The following is a 27,305-nucleotide window of genomic DNA, read 5'->3' as shown; positions in this document are numbered from 1 at the left end:
AAAAGGACAACTAATCATCACCTGTCTTTTATTATTCACGGACAGGTTAATTATGCTAGGAAAGTAAAGATTAAAAGAGGCACAAAATATGTGGAATAAGAAACTGTTTTTTCTATTGAATCCTAAAAACAACTGAACAGAAGGTGGGGTTCAGACTTTCCCAGTCCTATACAATCGACTACAATCACATCCTGAGAGGGTTCTAAAGGAGGTCCCAGGTCATTGCACCAAGTAAACAGCAACTTGGCCTCTATTTCAGTAATAAGCTGGGATAGATCCTAGCATCACTAGTGCACCACTCCTGGTAAGTTGACAGGTGCTGACCATGCTGGTACCATTAGGCTCTCTACATGACTTATTCTACCTAGATAACAGTTCCATGGGTATGAATAGTAAAAGATTCTTAACTAGTGTTCTTCAGTTGGCATCAATATCTTCAAACCGGATGCTATGCCTGGGCAGCAACTGTCCTAATGTCCAGGAACTGACTGCCAATAAACAGCCACACTTGCCAGGATTTAATTCCTTCTTCTCCAGCCCCATCACAGCACAGAAATATCAAACAAAGGAATAAAGAAAGCCAACCTTTTCCTAAACCCAGGGGTGCTAGGATCAGTGAGTCTAAGAGAGCTCTCACATCAGGATCCTCCACTAAAACCAGTGTAGAGTCAGGAAGCACAGCACACAATTTTACAGCTAAAATCAATGTAGTAGCAGATATATAAGTGATACGGTTTTAAATCACACAAAAGGACCAAATCCCATGCTTTATGTAGTTAGAGACCAAGCTTATTAACATAACTTTTGTTCAATTTAGTCTTGAAAATCTTACATAAAGCTTCACCTCACTTATTGATTGATTGATTGCCGGTTGTGGGGCCTGAATCTGGGCCTGGGCGCTGTCCCTGAGCTCTTCAGCTCAAGGCCAGCACTCTACTACTTGAGCCATAGCACCCTTCCAGCTTTTTCTGATTATGTGGTGCTGAGGAATCTAACACAGGGCCTCATGCAAGCAAGGCAAGCACTCTACCACTGAACCACCTTCCCAGCCCTCACCTCATTTTTTAAAAAATCAGTTATTTGCATTAATTTTACTTGTATGCTCCCAACATTTTCAGGTTCCTCTCAGATATATAATAGATTTATTCAAGGTCTGTTAAAGATTTGTTTTCCCTTTTCTTTAAATATATCTAACCATCTGGGTACAAATCTCCCTTAGACAAAATGCACTACAAAATTTCTTTACAAAGATACAAGAGAAAAAGAGATGAAAGTCGAACCTATTCCAAATCATCTCTCTTTAGCATGAGTTTGACCTATTCCTCACCCACTGAAAGTTTTGTAAACGTTTTTAAGGAATGGATCTGGAACCTTCCCTTTCAATATCTTTTTTTTTTTTAAGGGTCATTAAAAAGCAAGAAATCTTCAAGACAAGTACAATGAGGTATTCTAACCTGCAAAGCACAAAAACTAAATATTTTCTCTCCTCCCAATACAGGCCTAACAACAAAATCCAGCCCAAGGCTTCCTAAGGAGCCCCAGCTAGAAATCCAAAATGAAAGAGCCATCTGTGAACAACTCTGACCCACTGAGGCCATAACTCATCCTTTATTCAGGAATGAGATTTAAAACTGCAGCCTCAGAGGCAATCCCAAAAGCCTTTTACAACTTTCAAGGACTTCACCACCAAAAAGCCAGGAAAGAGATGCAAAGAGTCACAGCTCTTCACAAGAGCTTCACGGCACAGACACTCACGATTGTGTTTAGCATAATAATTTCATCTTTTGAAACTCATATTTGTAATAAAAGTTAACAAAGCTCCAGGCTGCTTTTTCTCCAAAATGATTTTTCTTAAAAAAAAAATAGACATTTGTATTAGCTCGTGTTTCATCACAAGAACCACAAAAAAAAGTTAATGATAAACAAAAACTTGTCATATAAATGTTGTTGAATGGTAGAACACAACCTGGCTTATGTCCAAAATAGGATAAAATATGAAACTAATGTTGTCAAGTACATCGAGGACCATTATTCAGTTCCCAAAATGTCTGGAAATAACATGTTTATCATTTACATAGTAACTAATTCTATACTCAAGGAAACAGAATAACATTCATATATACAGAAACAGCTAAAATGGAATACAAAAAGTTCAAAGCAAGGGTTCTTTTTGTTTGTACCTCACACTGCTGCATCTATTCTCAATCTTTCTAGCTTTGTTCCTAGAGAGGCTGACCTTTATAAACAGCATACCTTGGTGCTCTCAATCTCTGGCTTATGAGATACCATCATCAAGAGGTCCATGGACTAAGCAAAAATCAGAGCCCGTATTTTACAAGTCCCTGCCTGCCTGGCCTGTTAGGCAGAAAGACTGCTTTAGGCTACATTTACCAAAGCAGGGTTCTTAACCCCAAGTGTTCAGGATATGTCTCAGAGAAAGCAATAACATCTAGAAATTAGTACAATGTCATATGTGAATTCCAGCTTTTAGTGAAATCCTAAAGGGTTTTTGATAATCTACTAAAAAAAGGTAATGAAGCCCTGGTAGAGCAATAGTTATCTGTAATATAAAACAATTTGTTCCTAATCAGGATTCCTGGTGGCCAAGGCAAAGAATATAACCAACTGCTTTCATTGATAAACACTGGTTTATCTCATGGGGAAGATATGTAAGTATAAAAGTCTGTGAATTACTTACAAAATGGAGCCCATTATAGACATTTTTAAAAGTCAGATATATTTCTAAGGAATTTCTGGAGAATACACTTACTCTTCATGTCAACTTTTTGTAAGATGCCCATGTGTCCATGCTGCATGCTCTGTGTGATCTACTTTTGTGATCATCCAAGGGTGAAGCTTAGAAAGTCTGCAAGGTTGAATAAGTACAATCTTGAAGAGTAGCTCATTTCCTCATCACTACACTGTTCCCACACACATACCGTAATTCCAGTAAATACAGACTATATTACATTATTCATCTTCTAGACTAGGAGTATAATTTAAAATTAATAACATCTCCCACAGACTGGTGATATAGATTTGTGGTAGAATGAGGAAGAAGGTCAAAGAATGTACAAAGCCTTGCGGTTCAACCCCTCAGTAATGCATTACACTGGAAACAAAGGAAATTATGTTTCATGCCGTATCTTTACTTCTGCTGATAATCATAAATGTTCTCCTTTGGATAAGAACACGTAAGATTCTAACATAGGTCCACACTTTTTTTTCCTTCCAAGACCTGGACTTGAACTCAGTATCTGACACTTCCATTGGCTGGTGCTCTACTACCTTAGTCAAGCCTCAAGCTCCCAAGATTTGTTTTCAAAAAAAAAAGAAAGAAGCTGTATAAGGATACTAATTTCCTAAGAAAAAATAGATAAAGTAAACTAGTCTGACTAGTTATGAGAAATTTAGGTCTCTTAAAACATAAACCTGGCTCATGCCTGTAATTCTAGATACTGAGGAGGCTGAGATCAAAGGATCATCCTGGGGGTTACAAGTCAGCCAGGGAAAGAAAGTCCATGAGACTCTTATCTTCCATTAATCACCAAGAAATCCAAAATAGTAAAGCAGGGGGCTAGGAAGGTGGCTCACTGATAGAGTGCTTGCCTTGCTTGCATGAGGCCCTGGGTTAGATTCCTCAGCACAACATAAGCAGAAAAGGCCGGATGTGGCGCTGTGGCTCAAGTGGTAGAGTGCTAGCCTTGAGCTGAAGACCTAAGGAACAGACCCAAGGACCAGAGTTCAGGCCCCATGACTGGCACCAAAAAAAAAAAAAAAGTGGTAGAGCACTGCCAAGGCCCCAAGTTCAAGCCCCACAACTCGGAAGTTGTGTGTGTGTGTGTGTGTGTGTATATATATATATATATATATATATATATACACACACACACACACACACACACATATGTATATATAAAAAGAGATATATGTGTGTGTTAATCATGTCATTGCCATGACACAGTAGTTGAGAAAACAATTTAAAGTAAGAGGATTTATTTTGGTTTGTGGTTTCAGAAGCTTTGCTCCTTGCTTGTTGTCTAGCTCCACTGCTATAGGCCTGTGGTGAAACAGAACATCATAGTGAAGGCAGTATATGTCAGAGGAGGCTGCTGGACTCATAGCCAAGTGTTACGGGCAGGATATGAAGAGTGTATCCCTCCCCAGTGACCTTTAACTAGCCCTCATATCTTTGTTTCTACCATTTCCCAATAATACCATTAAATTATGAATTCATGAGTTACAGTCCTCATGATACAATCATCTCCCAATCAGTTAGGAACCAAATATTCAACATGAGACTTGGGGGGGAAGGGACTCATTTCCAAACCATAACACTACCACCCAAGAAACTACAAATAAACACACCAGTTAAGAGGTCTGGTCTACATTTAAACCTATGATTTGATAATTCCTTCAACCTCAGTATGCCTTGGGTCTTTCATCCCTAAAACAAGCCTCTGTAGCAACCCGATTTACTTACGTACTAATTCCTAAGGCTTGCATGTAGTAAATGCTAAAAAATATTTGCTGCTTTTCATAAGCACCATGCAGAGTACTAAATGCTACAGCTCCTCCAGTACAAAATGTAATCACATTAAAATCATGTTAGACACATGTATTACTTCTAAAATTTTCTACTTTTATCTAGACTTTCTTCTCTCGTTATGTTAATATGAAGTATCCAAAATGAAGGTTGGTAATTAACCAGAGCTCTCAGTAAGCTTCCACTGTCTGGTTACACTTTTCACATCTAATATTGACATAAAACTGACCACATTATCTTACAGTCAAAACAATCTGCTTTGCAAAAATGCATTATAACCTTAGACATGACATTACACTGGTTTGGTTTCTAGAATTAAAGCTACATTCCTAAAAATTTAGAATCCTTCCGATTTCCTTCTGGGTAAGGTAATTGATGCCACTTAAATTACATAGAATAACATTGTCCATGATCATAAATGGGTATGTTTTTCAAATGCAATAAATAATTTCATTGATGTTTTCAAGTCTCTGACAATCCTACTTAGAATAAACTATATACTTTGAAATAAGGATCAATACTGTGTACATTTTTGCATATACATTAAGTCTAACATAGCTAATTTAAGAAGTAGCCCTTTCCGGACTGGAGGTATGGCTCAGAACCTAGTAGGTATGAGGCCCTTAGTTCAAATCCCAGTACCAGAAACAAACAAACAAGAAGCAGTCCTTTCCATTATGGAGATTCTGGTACCAAGGAAAAATTGCCAGGATTATTGAGGAAATTGGGGGGGGGGGGGGCGAGATAAGAAATTAAAACCAAAAGGATTAATCTGGGTTTAGAGGTGTTGCTCAAGTAGTAGAGCATCAGCCAATGGGCGAAAGCATAAGATACCGCAAAAAAAAAAAGGGGGTGGCGTGGTTAATTAGTCCAGTGCACTTGTTAGGGTATGTTTTGCAATGGCTGGGCTATGATCTTTCTTATTACCAAAATCTCTACTCAATATAAAGCTTGCTCAGAATTAGTCTATTAGAATGGCATACACACTTTATTTTTTAAAATCAGATCCTGTAGCTCTTACAGCCAAGATTTTCCAAGAACTTCTTTCTCCACATTGTATTTCCATAATCATGAAATTCAACAAGACTAGCTTATCTGTCATTCACACCTTCTGTCCACTTTACCTACATCTTTTTACTCTCAACTTCCTACCTGCTTTACCTGATGGAATCTCTAAAATGTCAGCAAGTTATAGTATGTCAGCTGCTAGGCACCCGCCTTACCTTCAAGAATATATCTAAATTAACATAGCACCCTCTCACTCTACAAAACAAAGTTATGAGTCAGGTGCAAACCAATCCACACAGTTTGGTGAAGGTAATCATAAATACACTGCGTTATCATCTCTTCACACAGATCCAAATATAAAATGTTTATTCATTTACTTTCACTTTCAAAGCCTAGGCATACTGGCCATTTAATATGTATGGCTTGCTGTTAATATTCAGCATTTACTCGGCAGCTCTCTGATCAAATAAAATCCCCAACACAACTTTGATATGAACTGTTATTTTGCATTGAGTAAATGTGGCTATTATAGAAATGTACAATTTTGGGGGTAATGATATGAAGTAATACTTACTTCCTTTACCTATGCCCTAAAATTTCACTCTATTTTTGTCAAGATTTTTGTTTGTTTTTGTTTTTTGGGGGGTGGAGGGTCCGGTCGTGGGGCCTGAACTCTGGGCCTGGGCACTGTCCCTCAGCTCTTCAGCTCAAGGCTAGCACTCTACCACTTGAGTTACAGCGCCACTTCTGGCTTTTTTCTTTTTTGCTTATGTGGTGCTGAGGAATCGAATCCAGGGTCTCAAGCATGCAAGGCAAGAACTCTACCACTGAGCCACCTTCCCAGCCCTTTTGTTAAGATTTTATACAGCCAAAAAAACACTGGCCTTTTATGTGGAGTTATGCTCTGCTATGGTCTGTGCTTTAAATAAGAAAAAAAGACATGAGGATCAGTAACTATTTCATACTAGAACTGCATATATTAAGAATCTACAATCCTCAACACACATCTGCAAGTTAAGTCTGGTTTGCTACATTACCACATCTTCTCTTGATAATCCCTTCAGGCCACCACGGGACAAAACTGCTAATACTTGCTATCAACTTCCAACTAATAGTGTCCATTTAATCACTAAGTTAAAACTGCCAACATAAAATTTATCTATTACTCTCTGTAAGAAGCTAATAGTAGTACATGGTCAGGATTTTTTATCCTTTTGGTATAGCAATCTTGAAGTGTCAGAAGAAATCACAGCACTTGGGAGGCTGAGGCAGAAGGATCATGAAACCCTGTCTCAAAAAAAAAAAAGAAAAGAAAAAGGTAGTACAGTGCTCAAGTGACAGTCATTTAGACACCAATCTAAGCTCTCTTAAAATTAGATGTGAGTTGAATCAAAAGACAAACTGTCACAGGGCTTATATAAAGCCTAGTTACATTCTCATCAAATCAATTTAGAAGTTATCACATACATAACATAGAAGGACAAAGTTGCAGGCATTGGTGGCTCATGCTTGTAATCCTAGTTACTCAGCTGGCTAATATCTGAGGATCATGATTTGAAGCCAGTCCAGTCAGACAAGTCTATGAGACTCTTCTCTTCAACTAACCACCAAAAAGAAAAAAACAGAGCTGTGACCCTATTATAAGCCTAAAACAAGACCACCAAACCAACAAAAGAATGGGTATAAATGAAAAACAAGCTCACAGATCCACACTTACTCCTAAATTGGTCTAAGGAATACTTGTTTACTCACAATGAGGTTTGATCACTATGTTGCCTTGGCCATCTAAGTAACATTCACCAGGCCTAACAAATCTGTAATCTTTAAACAACATCAAATAGTAGTCACCATTAAAAAGGGGGGGAGGGGGTCTGCTTGCCTCACATGCATGAGGCCCTGGGTTCGATTCCTCAGCACCACATAAACAGAAAAAGCTGGAAGTGGCATTGTGGCTCAAGTAGTAGAGCACTAGCCTTGAGATGAAGAGCCTGAGGGACAGTGCCCAGGCCAAGTTCAAGCCCCATGACAGACGGACAGATGGACAAATGAATGAAAGATGGAAGGAAGGAAGGAAGGAAGGAAGGAAGGAAGGAAGGAAGGAAGGAAGGAAGGAAGGAAGGAAGGAAGGAAGGAAGGAAGGAAGGAAGGAAGGAAGGAAGGAAGGAAGGGAAAAAAAAGAAAAGGTAAGACTCAAAAGGTAGATTCAAAGCCACTCGAACAAAATTGAATTGGAAAGCTAATGGTAATATGGCTAGCTTCATTTGTAAAAATAATATGAAACATTATGTATCAAATATTTTAATTAAAAAATCTACAATTGCTTTAGAAAAAAACACAATAACCAGTCTATGATTCATCAAACCTGAGTATGTTCTCCATGCTTTAGTAGGTGCTAGAGATAACACTAGCCAATGAAGTCAATATATTAAACTAAAAAACCAATGAGACCATGAGATAGACAATCAGAAAAGTAGGCTTTAATTCTGGAGGATATATACTAATTACAAGACAGTCAAATATCTATTCAAAAAACCAAAGGACTAAGACTTAATATGATTTTCTCTATCTTAACAGAAGGAAGGGGTTAAAAGATATATGCATTGACCAAAATTCATAGTACAAGGATTTTATAGTCAGGCACAATGGCTCAGGCCTATAAATCTCCTGGAAGGTGGTAATTAGAAGGATCATTGTTCAAGGCCAGATTGGACAAAAAGTTCATGAAACCTTGCATGTGACATCCCAACTACACATGAAATGTAAATAGTAGGATCATAGTCCAGGCCAGCCTGGCATACATGGGGCTGGAGGCATGGCTCAGGGGGTAGAGTATATGCCTAGTACACATAAAACCCAGTATTGGGGTTGGTAGCATGGTTCAGTTGATAGAGCAACTGAACCAAGTTCAAGTCTCAATCTCAGGCCTAAAAAATAAAAATAAAGCCCAGTACTGTCTCCCTCCCTGTGCATCCACCCCAAAAAACTCTAGTAACAACGTAAGTTACAGAGTTTAGAATTTGAAATGCATCAAAACAGTAATATGGACACAGGATTGAATGAAAGTACTAAATTTAACAAATTGTTAAACAGACTCAAGAAAGTGAGTAGGTGAGTAGGTATGTATGCACAGTTCCTACTGAGAAAATTTTCATAATACTGGTAGCTAGAAATTTTTCAATTATAATTTATGATACTGGGAATCTAACATGCTATCCTTTTTCTGTCAGACATACAGTATTGCATGGTGGTCAGTGAGTTCAAGGCTGGGTTCAAAGTGTAGTAAGTAACTCCACTTACTAGCTATGTAGCCTTATACAGGAAATGAGCTAGTGTTGAGGAGTGAAAAGTGGGAGAAAATGAGGGAGAAAGTAATACTGTTAAAAAAGAAATGTACTTATTACCTTACTTACGTTAACTGTAACCCCCTGCTCATCACCTTTTCAATAAAGATTTTTAAAACACACACAGTACAAATTCAGTTGTTAATGAGTAAATGGATTGTCTATAAAGCAGTTACAGTTTCTGGCAGACAGTGAACACTAAAGAATGAGTTCTTCTGTTGTTTTTATGCTATTATTACTAATTGTTCTTAAGTAATTCAACAAGTGTTTCTTCAATTTCTACTACACACACATTAACATACAAGATGCTAAGAGGTTATGTCCTTTCCATCAGGAAAATGACCTAGCAGTTTCAGTGGAGATAAAAGCTAAAACTAATATGCAAGAATAAACCCAAAAATGTGGATTCAATAATTACATCCAGATTACTAATGCTTAGAAAACAGGAAAGGCACTTACAAATGTAGTAGCAAAGTCAACCTTGAATTGAATAATATGGTAGTATGAGCCCCTACTAATAGGACAGATGGCTCCTAACAACTCATGGATTGGTCAACAGCAGGTCCAAATGACAGGGAGCATTCCTTTGGGAAGTAAGCTTAACAGGTTTCAGAGATAGCTGGGATGTGCATATCAAAGTGATTTAGAAAGATATATTCTGGAAAGATTTTTAGAAATTTAGGTATTTAGAAAGGTATTTTCTCATTTTATAAAGAAAAACAAATCTAACTTCCATTATCATAAAAGGGCTGTTAAAGGAGATAGATACAGAAGAGAGTCTTTAGGATAGGCAAATAATCAATAATCAATTTCTTTTCAATGCTGAAAAGAAATTGGAAGCAGGTTGAAGCAAAAGGGAGAAAATATTCAGATAGAGATAGAACATGTTTATTTCAGACTGTAAAAGTGTGAATATATGCTATTATGGATGTATGTATATACCCATGTATGTGCGTGTGCGAGCGCGCACGCCCATAAACACACACATATTCAAGTCTCTAAGATAAAACTCTCAAAGATGCTTCCTATTTACAGTTTTCAAATCTCAATGAAGACATCCTTGTATGGATTAAGCCCAGAAAAAGCAAAATAAATTTCTACTTAAGAAACAATAGGCCACTGACAAAGGAAAAGCTTTAACTTGGGTCCCAATCACCTTAATAAAATCTACCTCTTTTTCTTATCTTAATCATTTACTTATATGTTAACAATATAAATTTTCAAGTTTCTAGAACAATATCTGACTTCCTAACATGGTACAAATATTAAACAGAAATGCAAAAGTACTGTAGTGACAAACCTGTCAATTTTACTTTCTCACATACTACAAAAGAATCTTATTTTAAAGTTTATTTTCACTGTTAGAAATCTCAATGGCACTACTAGATGTGTTAAAACCTGTGTGGCAATTCTAATAAGAACTCCAAGCCTTTACCCACCTCTCATCTAAATAACAGAAATTGAAGATGAGATAGGACATCTCAAAGGTTACCCTTCAAAATAGCAACAAGGTCATGACTATTACTTAGGAGGCTCAGATCTAAGGATTGTAGTTTGGGACCAACCAGAGAAAAGGAGGAGTCCATGAGACTCTTATCTACAATTAACAACTAAAAAGTTGGAAGTGGGGCTGTGGCTTTTATCCTTAAGCAAAAAAGCTCAGGAAAGCACCCAGGACATGAGTTCATATCCATAGCACACAGGCACGCACACACACAAGCCTCACAAGTTTCAGGGTTTCACAATTGCTTCATTCCCATGGGAAGAATGCAGTATAATATTCAATGCATATCCTATGAAATTAGGAAAATTAAGGGGAGCAGTAGATTTGGGAGGGAGAGAACAATGCATCAATCAAGATACATTGTACTTATAAACTAATACACTGAATGATAACCCCTTTATACAACTAAAGATAGTTTTTTAAAAAAGAGTAAGGAAAGCAAAAGGGAAAGGAAAAAAAGAAAGGAAAATCTTTTATCTATATGAAAAAAAAAAATCTTCATTGCCTACCCAAATTCCAACGCCCATGTCTCTACCTTCTTCTTTATTATCAAATGCTTTCTTATTCTTTAGTTTCAGAAGTCACAATTATTATTCTTCAATGTCACAAATAAGAAAATATTGTTCTCTTTCCACATTTTCAGCACAATTAAGCCTTGACAATTCCAGCTTCTATGCAACCTTTGAAAATTTTAAGATGACCAGATAGTAAGATTTTATTGTAATTTTTATTTAATCAATCCAGATTGGAACCATCTAACACAAGAGATACCCATTCTGCTCTGTTAAGAAAGTGGCAGATTATTACAGACTTTTCCTTACTTACCAAATACTGCAGGAAGTATGAGCTCCACAAACACCCTCAGGCAATGGTGAGTAAGCACAAGGATGAAATAGCATTCCAAGCTACATAGCAACTGTCCTCTCCCCCAGCAAAAGGAGGACAATTGATCAAAATAAAAATTTTTAGGGAACAGGCAGAAAATCAACCCAGCCAGCATGTGCTTCATTTTGTTCTACGGTCAATTTGTAGTTTCTCACATCCATAACTATATTTATGTATATATAGGAGATATAAGAGCTAGCTGGTTCTCTTGCTTGGTGAAAGTATGATGGTTACAAGGAGGTAAAAGATTTCTACAATAAAAATTATAAAACCCTGTGGAAAGAAATTGGAGACTAGAAGATGGAAAGCCACCACCACCACCCCCTATGCTCAGAAATTGGTAGAATGTTGTAGAAATAGCCAATCTACAAATTCAACACAATATCCATGAAAATCCCAATATCATTGTTTGCAAATACAAAAATCAATCCAAATATTCATATGGCGGCATAAAAGAGCTCAAATAGCCCCCCTCCTCTCCCCGCCCCCCCCCAAAAGGAGGTATCACAATATGAAACTTCAAACTAAACTACAGAATCAAATTGAGCATTGGTGGCTCACTCCTACATAATGCTAGCTACTCAAAGGCTGAGATTTAAGGATCTAAAGATATCAGTTCAAATCCAGCCCAGGCAGAAAAGTCCATGAAACTCTTATTGCAAATTAACCACCAAAAATATGGAAGTTATGGAGCTGGGGCTCAAGTCATAGGAAACTAGCTTTAAGGAGAAAAAAAAATACCAGGAACAGCACCAAAGCCCTGAGTTCAAGCCCCAGGACTGGCACAAAATTAATTAAGCCATATGATTTTTAACAAAAGCTTAGTGTATGTTAACAAAAACATACACTAGCAAAATCCTTTTCAAAAAATATTGCCAGAAGAACTCACAATATACAAATAAATCAAAGATCTAAATTAACATCTGAAGCTACTACAGGAAAAGTATGGAAGATACAGACAAGGCCAAGAATCATCAGCTACCAGTAAAAAACCCCAAAGATAGAAGGAGGAAGACTCCTGAAGTTGTATGGCAGAGATCATCATGATAAAAATTGCCTTGAGTTGTCTACTCAACATTTTTCTTCTTAAATTGCAGTGGCTAATTTTTATTATAATGTTAAATAATGCTCAGTAACCTGTAAAATTCTTCCTTTCTCTACCTTCCTTGTTTTATTCCTTCCTTTTCCTTTTTTTTTTTTTTTTAAGCCAGTGCTGGGCTTGAACACAAGGCCTCATACTTACTAGGCTTTCTTGCTCTATGCTGGTGCTCTAACACTCCAATCATATTTCCAACTTGGCTTTTTGCTGGTTAACTGGAGATGAGAGTCTGTCAAGAGTTTTCTGCCAAAACTGGCTTGAAATCACAACCTCCTGCACAGCTAGGTGTGAGCCAATGATACTCAGCTCAAATATAAAATTATTTTTGCATGGCTAAAGTTAAAGGTCCAATAATATTAACAGAAACTACTAACAGTCACTGAAAATTTTGTTATTAATTATTTGTTAAATATTAGTATCCTCGGTATTGTAAAGAATAGTATCTAACAAGGTACTCTTAATCTGACTTGACTGAAAAACAATTAAAACAAGACAATGATTACATTCTAGACATGCTTTATAGAGCTTATTGCAATAAGGAACTAACTACACAATAATGCCATGAGCAAAAACAAGAATAGAGGCACGGGGATTAAATATCTATAATAAAGAAGCAGACAAGCAAAAAAAAAAAAAAAAAAAAAAGATGAGAAATAGCTTTCTTAGAAAGAAAACAAAGGGAAACAAAAGGAGTTGGACAAAAGAGACAATGTAGAATAAGATTCAGTGGCCATAACAGCAAAATAAATGCTAGGGGAAAGACAAAAGTGGGCAGAAATCAGAAATCAGTAAATTATAGTAAAGACTGCCAAATAATATAACACAATTTAAGGTAAAAAAAAAAAAAATCAGAACTGGCAGGGGATGTGGCTTAGTGGCAAAGTGCATACCTAACATACATGAGGCCCTCAGTTCTATTTCTTGGTACCACATCAACAATAAATAACTAAAATAAATATAAGGAAAAATAACCATTAAAAAGAAATCAGAAAAATCTTTAACCCATTTACATATGTGGCATTTACGCCATGTGTTAAAGTATAACTGGTGTAGAAATTATAAATAAACTACTAAGTCAGATATCAAGGGCTCCCATCAGTACTCTTTGTGCCGCTGAAGACACAAAGACAACGTGTGAAATGCTCTCATATTATTCTTAGTTTTTGGTATCATTTCTGAAGCAGTAACTTCTAATCCAACAAGCATATGTTATCCACAGATAACATCAGAAGGCAAACTTCATATTTTGCAAGTAAAGAATGATGATAATCACCTAGCCTAAATGTCTTACTTCCAAGTCAGTTCACCATAACTAAGGATCTGTCCTAAAAAGAAATTCTCTCCAGTCTTTTTAGAGCTCTAGAGAGACCCAATCTAATATTAAAAGGAAAGAACTCTTCTAAATTTCAAAATGCCTGTCCCACTGCCTTTTTTAATCATATACAAAATCTAAACTTGTTTTTTGCTAATTATTCAACCAGCTCAAGAATATAAGTACTCTGAATAATAAAACCCTTATTTAGAAACAGCTTCTCTTCTAGCATGAGAGATTCTTTAAAATAATAAGCTAATAAAGAAATATAAATACAACTTATAGAAAACAAGCAAGAGAAACACATGTAGTTACACTATTCAAATAGAAAAGTCAATTTCAAATGCAATCCAAATAAATCAAAAAGGAATGGGAATGAATAATGAAGAGATTTCACACAGAGATGCCTATCTAAAACTCAATTCAGAGAAGGAACGTTGATAATCATAGCCTTGCTTCCTCCTGCCAGAAGTATATCAGACCCAAGCAAAATGTATACTTCAATAGTAAAGAACATAATATGAATCTGGGAATAAGGCCACCAACTTCAGGCAAGACAATTAAGACAAAGAGCAATAAAATAACCTTTGCAACCATCAATAAGGGACATAATTGCCAAAATTAATATAGTCTTTAGCCATTATTACCAGAAAACAAATAAAAAAGAGAAAATTCCCCAAGTATATCTATTACTGAAAGAAAAAAGAAAGAAAATAGGAGAAAATAAACTCTTTTACTCTACAGAATGATGAATGCATTTTTTCTACAAAATAAAAAATAATAACTGGAAATTAAGATAGCTTTAAAAAGGAGAGGAACTGAATTTGAACCATTCAATTATAAAGTAAATGATTAGTCATACTACTAATGGCAGTAGCATGGTGCTGTTTAATGCCCTCACAATTATGACACATACACAGGCACTGTCATTATCCCCTGTTCCTAGCTGTGGCCAAAGATTTGAGCAATTTTAGGTAATTTTTCACATATAGTGTGGTTGTCAAATATTAGAACAATTCTTCACAAAAAATCCCTCGAACAACAACAATGCATCGCTTACATGTACTACTAAAAATGTAGTTCAAACATTTCTGAAAAAGAAAGCCTCAAATTTGGGAGATTTGATTATCTCAGAAACAAGACCACTTGCAAAGAGATTTTCAAATAGAAAAGCTACCTGATTTATCTAAAGAAACAGAGGTAACAGTAAGCATCTCTGCCAATTCAGAACAAGAGATATATTTACTCTGTACAATTGTTACTGTTTTCAGCTTTTACCTCCAGTTCCTCACTCCCAAATAAAGAAATACCAACTTCATTCTTATCTAGCTCCAAGTAGCAGTAACAGCAGCACTAGAAAGAAGCTGCCCAAATGTAGACTTACTTGAGGCAGTGAAATATATTCTCTGCCCTGAGCATCAAATTAGAGATATCCTCCCACAAAATAACCCTCATTAGCACCCTACCCACACTGATCTGAGAGTGACTATCTCTACCAAACTTATCTTTCCCACTTTCTGCCACAGTGTATGAAAAATCACAATCAAGTTTCTCTTCTCGAAAAAAAAGAGAAGAGAAGAGAAGAGAAGAGAAGAGAAGAGAAGAGAAGAGAAGAGAAGAGAAGAGAAGAGAAGAGAAGAGAAGAGAAGAGAAGAGAAGAAAACAAATATCCTCAAATAAAGCAACAATAAAAAGTGTGGAAAGGCATTATATTTGACTTTTTCAACTGACACTTTGACAAAGAAATGATGACAGCTTTAAAAAGAAATGTCAGTTTTTCCCTAATTGCAGGAATAGCTTAAAATAATTTTTGAAAATTTATTCTCTTATGAATCTGGTTTTGGTGCCTGTCATAGTTTGGTCTAGTTGCAAACACCCATGGATACAAGTGTCAAAGCATAGAACAAGTTAACATTAATGGGGGAAAAAAGAACTAATTATGGTTAATTTGACTTCTCGTCAGTGACTATACTTTTATATTATGTACACAGAGTAGTGAGGCTCATTTTCTGCTTATAAATTTGTTGCCAAGCATCTACAAGGGAACTGAAGAAACTTTTGTGATTAAACCCTTAGGATTATTTAATGTTATATAGAGTGAAGCTGCCAAACCTGACCTATACATCACCAAAGAAGAGTTTGTTTGACACACATGCAGCTTAGTTCTCCTTGCAGCACCAAACATCACTGGAAATTTATACTACTGAACTACAACTATCCACAGAAGAAAAAAAGAGTGAAATTGTGATGTGATGTAATTGATGTTGCATAAACAAACCACTTTACTAAAATACCTCTGATACATCTTTTATGCAAGTTCTTTAAGTAAGTTCAAATAAAGTTAAGATGCCACTATAAAGCAAATTTCCTTTTAAACCGCAAGAATTTCTCTGAATACACACACACACAAACTAGATTATATATTATCTATCATTAAGTGGACTCTGAGTCAGGCACAGTGAGTCAAGCCTGTAATCCTAGCTACTTCAGAGGCAAAGAAGGGAACAGGAAGGTGAGAGTTCAAGGAACTCTATACCTCAGCTAATGGCCAGTGTAGTGGTGTGTGTTGTCATCCCCAACAAGGTGGGGAGGCACAAGTAGGAGGCTTGATTTGTATATCCAAGCTTCCCTGGACATAAAAGAAGACCCTATCTCAAAATAACCAATGCAGCTGAGCACCAGTAGCTCATGCTGTAATCCTAGCTACTCAGGAGGCTGAGATCTGAGGACCGTGATTCAAAGCCAGTCCAAGGTCAGTCTTAACTACCAAAAAAGCTAAATGAAGCTCTTGCTCAAGTGGTAGAAAGCTAGCCTTGAGCAAAAAGCTGAGGGACAGTGCCCAAGCCAAGAGTACAAGGCCCCAGGGCTGGTATGTATGTATAACCAACCAATCAATGCAAAAAGGAGGTTGGGTTCATAGTTCAAGTGATAGTGTGCCTGAGTTCAATCCCAGTAAAGCCTTTCCTCAAAAAAAAAGAAAAAAAGGAAAGAAGGAGAGGAAGGAGAGGGAGGGAGGAGAGGGAGGAGGGGAGGGGGGGAGGAGGAGGAGGAGGAGGAGGAGGAGGGGGAGGGGGAGGAGGGGAGGAGGAGGGGGAGGAGGGGGAGGAGGGGGAGGAGGAGGGGGAGGAGGAAAGAAAGCAAGAAAGCCGGGCGCTGGTGGCTCACGCCTGTAATCCTAGCTACTCGGGAGGCTGAGATCTGAGGATCGCAGTTCAAAGCCAGCCCGGGCAGGAGAGACTGTGAGACTCCTATCTCCAATAGACCACCAGAAAACCGGAAGTGGCACTGTAGCTCAAGGGGTAGAGCGCTCGCCTTGAGCTGAAGAGCTGAGGGACAGCGCCCAGGCCCAGAGTTCAAGCCCCACGACCGACAAAAAAAAAAGAAGAAGTTGACTCCTTCCTCATAATTGGACAGTCAAATTCTAGGTAATTTTCACAATTTCAAGAAAGAATCTAGTATGTTAAAATGTGGTAATTTCAGGGGAAAATTTTATATATTGTACTTTTTTGGAGACTATAAAAATGAAAAAGTTGGGGCTGGGAAGGTGGCTCAGTGGTAGAGTGCTTGCCTTGCATGCCTGAGGCTCTGGGTTTGATTCCTCAGCACCACATAAGCATAAAGGAAAAAAAAAAACGGAAGTGGTGCTGTGGCTCAAGTGGTAGAGTGCTAGCCTTGAGCTGAGGAGCTGAGGGACAGCGCCCAGGCCCAGAGTTCAGGCCCCACGACCGGACCCAAAAAAAAAGAAAAAAAAAAAGTTAGTCTGACTATTTTGATTTCTAACCTTTTTTGACTTAATTTTTTTTTTTTTGGGGGGGGGGGTCGGTCGTGGGGCTTGAACTCTGGGCCTGAGCGCTGTCCCTCAGGCTCTTCAGCTCAAGACCAGCGCTCTACCACTTGAGCTACAGCACCACTTCCGGTTTTCTGGTGGTTTATTAGAGAAAAGTTTCACGGACTTTCCTGCCTGGGCTGGCTTTGAACCACGATCCTCAGATCTCAGCCTCCTGAGTAGCTAGACGTGAGCCACTGGCGCTCAGCTTTTTTTGACTTAATTTTAAAGTCAGTTTTTTAAAACAATTTCAAAGAAGTTGCCAAAAAAACTGTAAGTCATACAATATAAAAACAGAAGAGATTAAAGAGGCCAACTCTGTATACATTATAGACTTGTAACACAGCTCATGTAATTCTGATGACAATAACAGACATGGGTTCAAAATAGGAAAAACACTCTCCATGATCAAATTGCTTTTACTACCAGAATATAATCTAACATGCTCATTATATCATTAGCATACATGAAAAAGCATGATTATATATATTATGTATTATATTTTTCAATATACTGATACATCACATATAATTCACCCATTAAAAGTGTGCAAGTACCTGCCACCATTGGCTCATACCTGTAATATCTAAGGATTTTGGTTCAAAGCCTAAGCAGAAAAGTCCAGGAGACTATCTCCAATTAACTAGGGGAAAAAAAGCTAAACTAAGCTGGGATCTGGTGGCTCATGCCTGCCATCCTAGCTATTGAGGCTGAAATCTGAGGATCACAATTCAAAGCCAACTCAGGCAAGAAAATCTGTGAATTGCTTATCTTCAATTAACCATAGAGCCTAAAGTGGAGCTGTGGCTCAAGAGGTAGAGTGCTAACTTTGAGAAAAATTAAAAAAAAAAAAAAACACTCAGAGCCCAGGCCCTGAGTTCAAGGTCCAGGTCTGGCATACCACCAACCCCCTACAAAATAAAACAAAAAAACCTAAGGTGCTGCTCAAGTGGTAAAATGCCATCTGCGAACAAAAAAAAAGCCAAGTTAGAGAATGAAACCCTGAGGTCAGCCCCAGTATCCCACACAAAAAAGTTCAAGTCAGTGTTTGCAGTACATTCAGAGATATATGCAGCTATTATCACAATCAATATTAGAACACTGTTATAGCACAAGACATATGACCAAGTTAAATTTTAAATATAAGGCAAGTTGGTCATACTTGGTTATAAATTAAGAGGCTAAAATTTTATTGTTCTATTTTTAGTATATATAGTAGATATTCAATCAAAATTTGATCCTCTAACTCCAGGATCAACTTTATCCATTTCTTCGATATCTCCTGTTATGAACAGGGAACCAGGGGAATTAAAAGTATGCCCCCCACACACATACAAATGCACTACTTCTCATGTTTTCTAGTAATTAAAACTACATGCCTTAAGTCCATAAATATTTTCGAATGTCTCCCATTATGGCTGGAGGAATGGGTCAAGAAGTAGAGAACCTGCCTGCAAAGTACAAAGTTTTGAGTTCAAACTCCAATATCAAGAGGGAGGAGGAGACAGTCGTTTATCCAATATTAGCTACATGACAACAAAATAACCATCCTTACCCTATGACATACATGTGCTCTTTGTGGGTTTAGGCAAAACAGGCTCCAAGTCCAACTGTGCTGATCTTAACAGAGACTTAAAGAATGTTAGACACTCTCTTCCTGCACCCACATTAAATACACCCCCTAAAACTGTTGATTCACCGGATTCTCAGCTGCCAAAAAAAGTAGACTAGCTTAGAGGCTGACATTTCCTTTTTGGCAGTCATTAGTTCTTAATGTGTCACTGTCTAGAGGCTAAACGGGAATAGTTTTCTTCATTTCTACTCATGCAGCTCATTTTCTTGAGGGCCCCAGGAAATATATCAAAGACTAAATCCATCTTCGAAAAATGATGATGAACAAACATCTCTCTCTACAAGTCCCTTATCACTAGAATCTGAGTCAGTCCTAGCTTTTTAATTTATTTTAAGGGTGATATCAGAGGGGTTATAGTTACATAAGTAAGCTTCTTAATGCAGTAACTTTCTACAAGGGTAGCAAATTAAAGGAGACAGATATCCTAAAGCTTCACAATGTCTGTGAGAAAGACTACTAGGCAGTTTTTTGTGTAAAATGGTTCTTCATTTCCACTAAACTAAGAAGTTTGTTTGCTCTTTCCTACAGACTAATTCCTGGTTCTAAATTTATTATTCATTATTCTTTCTCCCTTCACCTACTTTCCAGTGAATATCAACCTTTTTTTTCCCTTTCTGCCTTTGTCCATCCTAATATAAGTAATTCTATACTTGTTCCAGTGCTTTCTAATAACAATTGTATAATGTAATAGCATTAACAGGGCTTTAAAGAATGTTAGATACTCTTCCTAAGCCATATTTCTTCATTCTTATTTCTGTACCTCAAAATGAGTACCAAAGGGGGAGTGTGCAAAAAAAAAAACATGGAAAGGGAAAACAAGAATGAATATGGCCAAAGTAGTTTATGTGAATATATGAGACCTGTTGGAACTGTTAAGAAGGGGAAAGTGACAGTTTTATTGTACACATTGTACACATATATAAAAATGTCACAATGAAAGCCTCCTTGTATAACTAATGCATGCTCAAATTAATAAAAATCTTAATTAGAATGGAAACAAGAGAGACAGACAACAGTAGATAGGATGCTTATTATCAAATAAGACCCTTTCTTTCCTTCTTTTTTTTTTTTTGAGGGGGGGGTCCGGTCGTGGGGCCTGAACTCTGGGCCTGGGCACTGTCCCTCAGCTCTTCAGCTCAAAGCTAGTACTCTACCACTTGAGCCATAGCGCCACTTCCAGCTTTTTTTTTTTCTTTTTGCTTATGTGGTGCTGAGGAATCGAACCCAGAGCCTCAGGCATGCAAGGCAAGCACTCTACCACTGAGCCACCTTCTCAGCCCCAAATAAGACCCTTTCTACTCATGAGACATTTCTCTTTTTTTGACTGATAAGTTCCAAGTACCAGAGTTTGAACTTAAAGCCTCACATTCACACTTGCTGGCCTAACCAGTTCAGCTGACATGCTCTACTACTTGAGCCATGTCTCCAGCCTGGCTAATTGCTTGTTGGCTGCTTTGGAGATAAGAGTCTTGCAGCCTGTTTCTGCCCAGTCTGGCTTTGAATTGCAATCTTTCTGATCTCTTATTCCTGAGTAGCTAGATATCAGGCATGAGCCAATGGCACCTGGCTATGTCTTTTGTGTGTATGCACTGGGCCAGGGGCTTGAACTCAAGGCCTGGGTGCTGTCCCTGGGTTTTTCTCCCCCAAGACTAGCACTCTGCTTCCTCGACCACAGCTCTACTTAGGGTTTTTGCTTGTTAACTGGAGATAAGGGTTTTATACTTTCCTGTCTGGGCTGGTTTTAAACAGCAGTCCTCAAATCTCAGCATCCTCAGTAGCTAAGATTACAGGCATGAGTCACCAACACCTGGCTTGGGCACATGTCATTTAATAACCAATAATAAAAATAAGGAATCTAAAACCTTAGTGGCAAACAATGTGGTTAAGCCATCTAAAACCATGTGTGACAACTTCACAATAGAAAATTTCCATAAGCCCATTTCCAGCTCACAACAAAAAACCTATCACTGCCATTTATTAAATTCCATTCATAGAAAACCATACCACAAAAAACATTAATAACTTATGTAATAGTTAATTCGATTTTTAATGCCAAATTTTTTTCTCTATTACATATAAGAGTTTTAACAATACAACTCAGACAAAGTCCATGGTTCCAGAAATGTTTGAAGAACACTGATTAAGCAATGACTATTTTTTTATGTTCTAAAAAAGTGCTCATTTAGAATTTAGGCAAATCGGATGTGCTGGTTAATAACTGTAATCTCGGTACTCAGGAAGTAGCAGCAGAAAGTTCACTACTTTGAGGCCAGCCTTGAAGACTTTGTCTCAAAAAAAACTTGTTTTTAATTTAATGAAAAAGTTCTGCTTTTGTTCAGCAACTACAGATGTACGTACACACACACACACACACACACACACACACACACACACACACACACACACACACACACACACACACACACACACACACACACACACACACTTATTCTTTTCTTGAGAATTTAAGGTGCTCAATCCAAATTTAGAGCTAAAGTGTCTACTTAAAGAACACATATGCAGGGCTGGGAAGGTGGCTCAGTGGTAGAGCACTTGCCTTGCATGCTCGAGGCCCTGGGTTCGATTCCTCAGCACCACATAAGCAAAAAGAAAAAAGCCGGAAGTGGTGCTGTGGCTCAAGTGGTAGAGCGCTAGCCTTGAGCTGAAGAGCTGAGGGACAGCGCCCAGGCCCAGAGTTCAGGCCCCACGACCGGACCCAAAAAAAAAAAAAAAAAAAAGAACACATATGCAGAAAAGTCCAAGTATAATTTGGCAACTGGCCTCAGGACCATTGAAATGGAGCCCAGAATACTCCTCTTAGCTATACCCATCCCTAATATCAAATGCATGGCCCACTGTCACTTTACATGCTGTCTATCTAATCATGTTGCTGCTTACCCACAAATTCACTTTACCAAGACCAATTCTGACAAGGACTCTAGGGTGGCATTATTTCATCTTTAAATTCCTATGGCATCATTTTCCTATTATTTACCCATACAAATTTCCAAAAGACTCTAATTGAGATATACATATTAACTACCCAGCCTATGAATTAAAAAGTAGGTTGCTGGGTAGGATAAAAATGAGGCCTACTAGCAGTTGCCAGACAAATCCCTTTTGAAGGGTGAAAGCATGCCAAGATGGTGACATCTACTTAATTAGGCATAATAATAATGATGAAACATCCTTTACTCCCCACCCCACCCCCCTTGGTAGTAGGGATTGAACTCAAGATTTCCCACTTGCTAGACTGGGACTCTACAGTTTTAGCCACACATTCAGTTCTTTTGTTCTAATTGTTTTGGGGATAGTATCTCACTTTTTGCCAACACCTGCCAGGACCATAATCTACCTATCTTACAATTCCTGCTGTAGCTGGGATAAGCACATACCATACACACTGCTTTTTTGTTATAATGGGGTCTTGTAAACTTTTTTTTAATTTGGCCCTGGCTGACCTCCAAATATAATCTTCCCTACCTATGCCTCCTGAGTAGCTACAATTATACAAGTTTTTATTAGCATTTTTCTTTGATATTTTAGAAATAGCATTTCACTATTAAGCCTAGACTTGCACTCACTACAAAGCCCAGATAGGCTTTGAACTTGCAATTTTCCTGCCACTGTATCCCAAGTATTAGGAATACAGGCATGTACTGCCACATCTGGTTACATATGAATTATAATGATTATAGCAAGTATGATTGGTCAAGTACTTTTAATTTTTCTTTTCTTTTTGTCAGTTCTGAGACCTGAACGCTGGACCTGGGCTCTATGCCTCAACTCTTTGGCTCATAGCTAGTGCTTTACCACTTGAGCCACTGCATCACTTCCAGCTTTTTCTGCTTATGTGGTGCTGAGGAATCGAACCCAGGGCCTCATGCATGCAAAGCAAGCACTCTATCACTGAGCCACCTTCCCAGCCTTTAAGATTTTCTTTATAAAATACTTACATAGTCTTATACCAGTACATAGTACGAAACAAAATCTCTGATAAAGAACAAGCCAAAAAAATATTGCCTTCCTACAAATGACATTTATATCTGAATTTAAAGGATAATTAGCATGAAAGTCATGCTATAAGATACACACTGTGTTCTACTTAATAGACTAGTATAAACTGCAAAAATTACAATTTTGTTCTAAACAGGTAAAACCACAACAGGATGCCAATCATTTCAACCCATCTGAAAAATAGGACTTGTATGAACTTACTGATCAAATGTTATATGAGCATAAACCAATTCAAAGGAAATACATTCCTTTAAGTTTCCAAGTTGTGCCATTATTTTTATAATGCCATAATTCAAAGAATGATCAAACAGAAAACAACTGTTTTGGGTTCTATATATACAATATTCTACTTTACAATGAACAAAAAGAGTGACTGGCAAGTAGTATTTAATTAGTAGCCTCCATATGTAAACATAGACATAACTCAAAATAAAGAATGGAGATATACAGTACATAAATTTTTTCTGATTGTATATTATGACCAAGGAATTTGCCAACCAAAGTGGAAACCTTTAAATGAGCAGGCCTGAAATCAAAGAGGAAGAAATTTCCTGGTAGATGGGAATTGAGAAAATTTCCCTGGCAAGGACTTTTTGAAAACTCAGTGCTCAGCCGGGTGCTGGTGGCTCATACCCGTAATACTAGCTATTCAGGAGGCTGAAATCTGAGGATGGAGATTCAAAGCCAGGCTGGGGAAGAAAGTCCGTGAAACTCTTATCTCCAATTAACCATCAGAAAACCACAAGTGGAGCTGTGGCTCAAGTGGTACAGCACTAGCCTTGAGCTGAAGAACTGAAGAACAACGCCCAGGCCCAGAGTTTAAGACCCATGACTGACAAAAAAAAAGAGAAAGAGAGAGAGAGAGAAAAAAAAAAAGAAAACTAAGTGTTCATCATGGACTTCCCATTATGGAAAGCATCCAAACAGCATCTCTGAAAATAACTATACTTAATAAATGGGAGACATTCGTGGGTGGGGCAAAAGTAAAATAAAATAAATTATAGGTAAATGGATAGACAGGCTGGTAGAAGGCAAAAAGAAGAAAAAATACAAATTCTATTTATGTTCCATTCTCACAATGAGATTTCATTTACTACCTTAAGTCCTCTAAGGTACCTAATTACTAAAAGTTAGCAAACTTGGTTTTATTTTTGTTGGGTTTTTTTTTGGGGGGGAGGGGGGATGGAGATGGGGGCTACTGGTACTAGACTTGTTCCTAAGGTTTTACTCTCAAGGCTAGCACTCTGGCACTTGAGCCACAGATCTACTTCTGGATTTTTAGTGGTTAATTGAAGATAAAAATCTCATGCTTTCCTGCCTAAGAAGGCTTTCAACCACCATCATCCTCAGATCTCAGCCTCCTGAGTAGTTAGAATTATAGGCATGATTCACCAGTACCCAGGTAAAAAGAACAAACTTTAAAAATCAAAACAAAAGAGGGGAAGAATTTATCACTGATATGCTTTTATTTTTATGTTTGTAACATATGGGTATCCTGGATAAAATAAGAAGCTTCCCATACTACAAGTTTGCTATTTACAAGCAATCATATTTTAAATAAATAAATAGCAACACATGACAACTAAATAAAGGCTATCTTGGGCCAAGAAGAATGAAGAACAAAGTTTGCATTGCATTTTCCTACAGTATCATTTGCACATGCCTCTAATATGACACACCACCCCCCATTTACATACCCACAAACATATGCAAGGTAAGGTGGAAAACTTCACTGCTGCTGTTGCATAAATTGAGCTTGACACAACTTCAACCATTGTAAGTTGTGATCACCATAACTGCCCTAGAATAACGCAATAACGCTAGTCAGCTTTTCTTGTATCATGTCTCCAAACTGTAAATAGACAAAAGTACAAACACATACCACAACCTCTTTGATGCTAGTCTAAAATTAAGTAGGTACATTTCAGCTTCAACAAAGTCACTTTTGTCCACACACACACACACACACACACACACACACACACACACACACACACACACACACACACACACACACACACACACACACACACACACACACACACACACACACACACACACACACAATTGCAGGTATGCAACTGATTTTGCTCTGCCCAGAACCTTATCCATCAATGTTCCCCAATAAATTGTATTCTGTGCAATCCTAACTCTGTCTACCTCTCTTCGGTGCCATGCACTTTGTGGCCCAATCCTCGTACACTGGCAATGGATTAGTTCAGTTCATCCATTCAGTTCAGCTATGAGATGCTGGAACTGTAATATCGTGAAGACTGTTGCCATTTTGGCTCTCTGCTATATAGGGAACAAGCATGGAGGAAACAGGAAAAGTTGAAAGTTTGGTCTTTGTCAAGAGACAAAGACCAAATCCCTGACTATCCAGATCCACATTCACATAGTGATCCCCTATACATTTTATTTTCTGCTCTTGTGTTTCAAGATGTTTTAATTTTTTTATTTGCTAGGTCTATGGCCTGAACTCTGGGCCTGAGTGCTGTCCCTGAGCGTTTGTGCTCAAGATCAGCATACTTGAGCCACAGCTCTACTTCAAGCTTTTTGTTAACTGGAGATCAAGGTCCTGGTATTCTTTCCTGCCTGAGCAAGCTTCAGACTATTATCCTCAGATCTCAGCCTCTTGAGAAGCTGGGATTACAGGCATGAGCCATGAGCGACCAGCTGTTTTTGTATTTTTTAAATAAATCACACATTACTTTCTTCATCATTTTACCTGATGGTTCATTTTACCTTGGGTGGTTCTCTGCATTTTAACAACATAGAAAAAGATAGTCATTAATGATCCCCCTTATCAGGTAGGAAAGCAGAAAATAGCCTTGAGAAGACTAAGTTACACAGTAAACTACTGAGTCATGTTCTATGAAACATTAGGTTATTGTAAACATCTAAAGCATCCTATGTGAAGAACTCCACAAGTAATTATGGAAGCCTCTGCTCTAATTAGAATATGGTTGAAAACAAAACCTCAACGTCAAAGACACAAAAAACTAGGGTCTAGGGCTGGGAAGGTGGCTCGGTTGTAGAGTGCTTGCCTTGCATGCTCAAGGTCGATTCCTCAGCACCACATAAGCAAAAAGAAAAAAGCCGGAAGTGGTGCTGTGGCTCAAGTGGTAGAGTGCTAGTCTTGAGCTGAAGAGCTGAGGGACAGTGCCCAGGCCCAGAGTTCAGGCCCCACGACCGGACCCAAAAACAAACAAACAAACAAAAAAAAAAAAAAAAAAAAAAACTAGGGTCTAATTTTATTTTTAGGCTCTGACATCAACAGAAGAAATATTTTCAAAAACTGTGAGAAAAAAATTAAAGTTACACTGCCAATTATCTTACTACCTAGAGATAATTACTAATATTCTGCTGGATTTAGAAGTTACTATGTTTGATACAGAACACCCTCCCCCCCCACCCCCCCACCCTGCTTTTTTGGTGAAACTAGGGTTTGAACTCAAGGACTTGATTTTGCTAAGCTGGTGTTCTACAACAGATCCATGCCTCTACCGGTTTTTCATGGGTTATTTTTAGGACAGGACTTCAAGTTTCCACCCTGAATGTACTTGAGCAGCCATCCACCACCTACTTTTAGACTTCTTGAAGTTGCTGGGATCACAGACACACCACAGTCAGCTTCCTTCTGTTGAGAAGGAATTTCACACTTTGTGCCTGGAATCTTGATTTTTCCATTCCCAATTTCCCACATGGGATGACAGGCACACACTAATGTGCCCATCTACTGGTTTGGGGGAAGTGTCTCACCAACTTTTCTGTCCAGAATAGCCTCAAACCAAGATCCTCCCCCATTCTTGGTTTCCCAAGTAGTTAGGTAGCATTCAACCAGAGAAACATTTTTTAGATATAAAATCTTTTCAATCCTGCCTGAAAAAGTGATACCAAGGAGAGTCTAACTACAATCTCAAGAAGGCTCAACCCCTATGCACCTACAACAAGACAATGGGCAAGCTTCCATGTCTGTTCCATCATCCTTGTTTCAAAAGTCCACTCCACTATTGATTGCTTCTTTAGGCAGCACCACTTTATCTAACATGTAAACATGTATCTTCTTGTACATAAAAGGTTAACAACTTGCCTATTAAACATTACAATTCATAAGGAAGAGTAGCATTCACA

At 37.9% G+C, this 27,305-nt stretch overlaps 1 protein-coding gene across 1 annotated transcript in view; it reads right to left on the bottom strand.

Moving 5' to 3' along the window:
* Positions 1 to 27,305, bottom strand: part of Ctnna1 (catenin alpha 1) — a 150,004-nt gene that overhangs the window by 55,339 nt on the left and 67,360 nt on the right. The window lies entirely within an intron of this gene.

This window comes from Dipodomys merriami, unplaced genomic scaffold, assembly GCF_024711535.1.
Source record: "Dipodomys merriami isolate MVZ:Mamm:240054 unplaced genomic scaffold, mDipMer1.0.p SCAF_27, whole genome shotgun sequence".
Lineage (NCBI taxonomy): Eukaryota > Metazoa > Chordata > Mammalia > Rodentia > Heteromyidae > Dipodomys > Dipodomys merriami.
This window is presented reverse-complemented; position numbering and strand designations above follow the sequence as displayed.